We start from the raw sequence: 6,000 nt of genomic DNA, 5'->3' as shown, positions 1-6,000 counted from the left end.
TTGGTTAGCTACTAGGATGAGAATAGGCATTTATCTTTTGCTAGACTGCAAGCTCCGTGAGAGCAGGGATAATGTCTGTTCTGCCCGTCCCTGTATTTCTGGCCCCTGGGTGCTCAGTGAACTTTGTGACATGAATGGTTGCTTACTCTGGGCCACACATTATGCCAAGTGCTTCGTAACCAAGGCAGCTTTCCTCACGAAAATTTTTGTCATGTGATACTGTTAGTCCCATTTTACAGATGAACCAACTGGTAGAGTCCACATAGTTAATAACTGATGGGCCAGACTTGACCTAGGCCGAAGTGCCTCCCACTCATTCTCCCATCATACCCGTATTTTCCATCACTGTTGGCTAATCTCTACGTTTCCCATGACCATGGTAATTCTTTTCCTTCCTTTCCATTTGCCTCTAGGACCCATTCATGCTTAATTTTCTTTCAATAATACTTATTATTTAATGGGTTACTTAAATATCATTATCTTAAAATCAATTTAGAATAGCATACCATGAAAATACGTTTCTGGTTACAAACTCTATATAGACTCTAGGACCATATATACCCTTCTGCTGGCTGAAGTCATATTTGTAAGTTGTGCTTATATTGCATTTTTCTGTTGTGGGTGTTGAGTCATTTTCTTGTGTGAAAGAGTTTCTTCCCCACAGCTTCCTCTGATATTCCATTTTATACGAAGAAGGATCTTCCCACCGGTTTGTATATTTGGGAAATGGACTTAAATTTTAATGTTTAGGGGTTGGGCATTTGGCCTAGCAGTGGAGATGCCCGTTAGGACTTCCATGGCTCTTGACTCCAGTTCCCGGTAACGGGGCAGTGCTGATGTCCCAAGTAGCTGGGTTTCTTCCACCCATGTGGGAGACCTGGATGGAGTACTCGGCTCCCAGCTTTGGCCCTACTCAGCTCTGGCCATTGTGGGCATTTGGGGAGTGACCCAGCTGCTGGGAGCTCTCTCTCTTACTCTGTATCTAACACACTCTCTCTGTTTCCACCTATATATTTCTCTCTCTCTGTGTGTGTGTGTCTTTCTTACTGCCTCTTAAAAAAATCATATCAAGCTGTCAGACAATAAGCAGGTAGCACTTATTTGTGATGGAATTGATTTACCTGTGAGTTTTTCAGGTGAGCTGTGAACTCCTTGGGAGAAGTGAGTATTCCTTTCCAACTGTCCCTCCTGGAACAGGTGGTTTTCAACAACATGAGTTGCTGACAAAGACACACCTTGTTAGACCTCGGAACATATACTGCTCATTATGGAGGGACCACACGCACCACTGGGGATGAATCAGTGCTTCTCTGCCACCTCTACTGGGGGAACAGGTCAAAGGGCATGCCCTACATGAGATGGAATCATTAGCATCGTCTGCACCCATCAAGCAGAAGACTAATTGCAATGAGACACTGTCGTGGTGAGCTGCATTCTGTGGCGTTTATTTATTGCTGTGAAATTAACCTTTCTCAGTCGAGGGGCCTCTTTCCAACGATGCTCTCCTGCATTTATGTGGACTCAGCTCAGTTGCCCCAGCTGGGAGGGATATCACCTGCACCTGACCTCTCATGGTACTTTGACTACGAATCTCTCTTACAGACTTACTTGTGTCTATCCCATGTCTTCTGTGCATCCATGGGAATCTTGGCCTCGGTTTTGCACCTTGAGCATCTTTGCTTTATAATATCTACACAAAGAGTGGCTTTCACCTTATAAGGGGGCTATAAATCATTGCTGAAAACTTATTAAATTTGGGCATAATCAAATTGATGTAATAGCCCCAGGAGATAGTCCCGGGAGAGCAGCTGGGAGTTCAACCGCTGGACTCACGTGGCCACTTTGAGCCCCGGCTCTGTCGTTTATGAGCCCAGTGAGCCTGGGCAGGCTACTTAACCTCGATAAGCTTCTGGTTTCTGATCTGTACAATGGCGATCACAAAATCCCTATCTGCTAAGGCCGTTGTGAGATAACATAATGAGATAACATAAGCAAAAAGCTTAGTAAAGTTCCTGCTCTTGTGTAGTGGAGAGCTCTAGTTGGAGAGATAATAATTGAGACACTTGATAGATATTTTTAACAGGAGAGAAAATTGCTGGCAATTTATAGAAAGCTCATCCTTGCAGTTGTTCTTCGAGTCATTCCATAGGTATCTGCTTGCAGTTTGATGAGCTCCTGTTTTCAGTAGTGCCACAGAGGACCGAGTCTTTCAAATGTGCAGTTCTTGATTAATTTCGCTGGAGGTCACAAATTACCCAGTGAAGCGGCATCGAGGCGCTCAGAACCCAAAGGATGCAAATGAGAAAATGAAAACTGTGTACAGTGCACTAAATTCCGCCTCCTCGTAAGTCCCCAGGAGAGACACCTTGATGGTGGGGAGGTAGACAAAGCAAATACCAACGAGACCTCTTGTGCTGATCGTGTGTGTGCAGTAGTCAGATCCCATGTCTTGCCTTCATTTTCTGAGTCCATAAAATGTGAGCTATGGCTTCCCCCAATCATCAGAAACAGTGTGAGGATAAACATAGAAGAGGAAAAGGCTCTGGGGTCCTCCCGCAGAGATGAACTGCACAGATTCAGTGTCATTGTGACTATCGTGAATGTCTTGTGACTTTACATTTATAGGAAACGTCTGGGCAGAGGGCCTGCCTCCGTCCCTTCCTTGAGCAGTGTTTGCCTCCCCACGTTTCGGTTTGCTTGGTTCAAAGGAGCCTTCCCATCGGCTGTGCCCAGCTGCGGGAGATGAGGTGGGGGACACGGGGAGTTCTCTGCCCTCAGAGACCACACGAGGAGCTTCAGAAGCTGTCACTCTCAGGTCTGCTTCTGTTATTATCGCCCCAACTTGGACTCTACGTGTGTCTCTGGGAAGAAGAAAGCCCTGGGTGGTGACAGGAAGGTGTGAACGGCAGTTCCCAGAGGTGCTTGTGACTGGTCCTGGGGCACCTGCCGCTGAGTGGCAGGTGTAAGGAGAAATGGCAGCGCCCCGTTTCTGCCCACCCTTTCCCCATCTCTAGTGCCTTCTGGGAGCACAGGGAATGCAGCAGTGCAGAGGGAGCTCCTGGAGAGGCAGCCCCCTCCTTCCTACAGAGCATAGAAGCATTTATGGCAGGAGGCCAACGGCTGAATTAAAGCCTGGGTAATACAGCCAGTGAGACAAGAGATCTCATTCTCCTAATCTGGAGCTCAGCGTGGCAGGGGACAGAGAATTTGTATTTCCATTGTGCAATTATAAAATGCATATTCATTTCATAATGCTAATGTTATTAATTGACAAGTCATTCCCTTTAATCTGTTGGGCAGATAAACACATTTTAAAGCTGTACGTCTTTCCTTTTTCCTCTTTCCTTTCCTTTTCTTTCTTTTCCTTTCCATCAAGTATTTTTGGAGCTTTGGTTTCTACCCTAGACTGTAGTGGTGCTGGAAATACAGAGCATCACCTCTGCCATCTCAGAGCAAACAAAGGGGTGGATGGGCAAGAAAGAAAGGCGTGTTTGTTGAATCTTCCCTGTTAACTCAACACTATGATCTCCACGTCCACATAGGTTTATTTTGTTTAAAGCTACAAACAACCCCCATCACCAAGGGTAAAACGAACAATAAACTTACTTAATGCATTTAATCCTCAGAATGTCCCCACAGGATGAATTCCCTTGGCCCCTCCACATCTTACATCAGGAGGGGGACCGAGAGCTCAGGGATTTGCTGGGAGTTCAGATCACAGAGGTCAGCAACTCACATGCACTCAGATTGGGTTCCTGGCATCTGGAGAGTGCTCTGAGTTACCCCAAGGACCCCCACCCATAGGTTGTTGGAGCTGCGCTCCTAAGGGCCCTGGCCCATCCCAGGGACTCCCTGCCCCTTAGCAGAAACAGCCTCTCGGATACTGAGTCCCAGGATGAAGCTGGAGATAGGAGCTGGGGTGACTTGGGCAGGGCCACATGAGCCATGGGGAGGAGTTTAAGGAGGAGGAGGTTGGAAAAACTAGGGGTCAGAGGTGGGGGGAGTTCAGCCCTTGGTGCTGGCTGGCCATCTTTATTCTGGAACAGTCAACATATAGACTGTGCCTCTGGCCATGCCCTGGGAAGCTGGAGAGAGAGAGAGGACAAAGGTGTTCTTTTCCAACTGTGGCCAAAACCCCAGTAACAGTCAGGGGTTGAGGGTTCTAATTCCTCCCTTCTCCCTTAGCAGCTAAGTGACTGTCCCTAAGTGGACACTTGGGTTCCCCACAGGGTGCTTGTGAGCTCCCAATGAGGCAATGCCTGAGTGATTCGATGCCTGGGGCCCAGGGCTGGGAGATAAGCCTGAGCTGTGTCAGGATGCATCCCTGGGTGGAGGTCACCATGTCTGCAGGGCACTCCCCAGGGTCCTGACAGCCTGGGATCAGCATGGGCTTCCCTCTTTGCCAAGAGGCTAAGCTCCTGAGCTTGCAGAGTTTCTGTCCATTAGTTGTAAAGTACGCACCATAGTACTGGCTTAGATACATGTGAGCGAGGTGTAATTCAAAGTATGGGGGTGAGAGTTTGGTACAGCTGTTGCAATGACTGTTGGGAATCCTGTGTCCCAGATGGGACTGACTGGGTTCCAGTCCCGGCTCTACCCCTAATTCTCGCTTCCTACAAATGTGCACTCTGGGAGGCAGCTGACGGTGACTCGAGGAGACCCAGGTAGGGTTCCTAGCTCCTGGCTTTGACCTGGCCCAGGCTCAGTGGTTGGGGACATTCTGGGGAGTGAACCAGCACATGGCAGATCAGGCTGTCTCTGCCTGTCTTTCTTCCTGCCTCTCAAGTAAATAAATGATATATAAATTTTTAAAAAGTAAGCGCAATGGTCGTTTCCATGTCTGACACATCACAGGCGAGGGGCACAGGCTGCAGGGATGCCCACCTATCCGAGAGTGAAGATCATCGTGGGACAGCACACCAGCCTGCCTGGGTGTGTTTGCTGGGTCTTTTCTAGTCTTAGAGATCTAGACAAGGGCTTAGCAATCTGGCAACCCAAGCCTCTCACTTATAGACGAGGAAGCTGAAGACCAGAAAGATAGGGTTTCAGTAGTAGATATGTGTCCCGTCCCGCGGGACAGCAACTGGGGCCGAGCACCTAGAAGGAGAAATGAAAGGGACAGGAGACACAAGGATGGCAGCAAGACAGGTGCCGATCAAGCTGCGACTTTATTTTTCAACCACACACTTATATATCATCGAGGCAGGGTATCGGGAGGGGGAAGGAGGAGGGGCTTATCTTGTAGCTGCAATGCTAATGCAAGTAGGGGAAAGGTTACAAGGCCTTAAGGCACAAGGTCACACAAGATTGCGTTATCAGTACTATCAGGTCTGGCCTGTCCAGCCCTGTCTCTCAACTAAGAGGTCACATGCTGCGTGGTCCCCGACAGATGTGGGAGAGGTTAGTTCTGGGGACAGAACGGGGCCCCCACCTCTTCCCTGTGCACCCAGTGCCCAGGGTCATCATCACCTCTGCCTGCTCCTCCGCTGGCTTTAGCATTTCCAGCCAGCCTGCACTGAGTGGCCCTGGGCTGCTCACTGGAGCAGAGGGAGACCGGGCTGGAGAGGGCTAGGCTGGGGCTGGCCCGAGGGGGCATCAGACGCAGGTCTTGAGAGGTTCCGGCAGCAGCGACCTACTTACAAAAGGAGCAAACACAGAGCTGCCACTCTGTATTTTATTGTTATAGAGGCTGATAATTTTGGGTTCTGCTGTCAGAGGCACCTATGCCTAGCACGGGCAATTATCCAAATGGGGGAGAGACAGGGAAAGAGACAAAGCTGGACTCTTGTTACAGAGGATGAGGAGGAGTTGGAGTGGATGCTGACAGCAACTCACCCCCACCCTCAAATCCACCACAACCTCTACTACCAATCCCGACAACTAGAATCCACGTGGCATTTGACAATCTACACACTGCTTTCCTGTTGTTGTCTTCATTTCTCCATAGCAACACTAAGGTAGATTTTTGTTTTCCTTTCAACAAATATTGATTTCTCTTGG

Source organism: Oryctolagus cuniculus, chromosome 9 (genome assembly GCF_964237555.1).
Source record: "Oryctolagus cuniculus chromosome 9, mOryCun1.1, whole genome shotgun sequence".
In the NCBI taxonomy this organism is placed as follows: Eukaryota; Metazoa; Chordata; class Mammalia; order Lagomorpha; family Leporidae; genus Oryctolagus; species Oryctolagus cuniculus.
Note: the sequence above shows the minus strand (reverse complement) of the source record.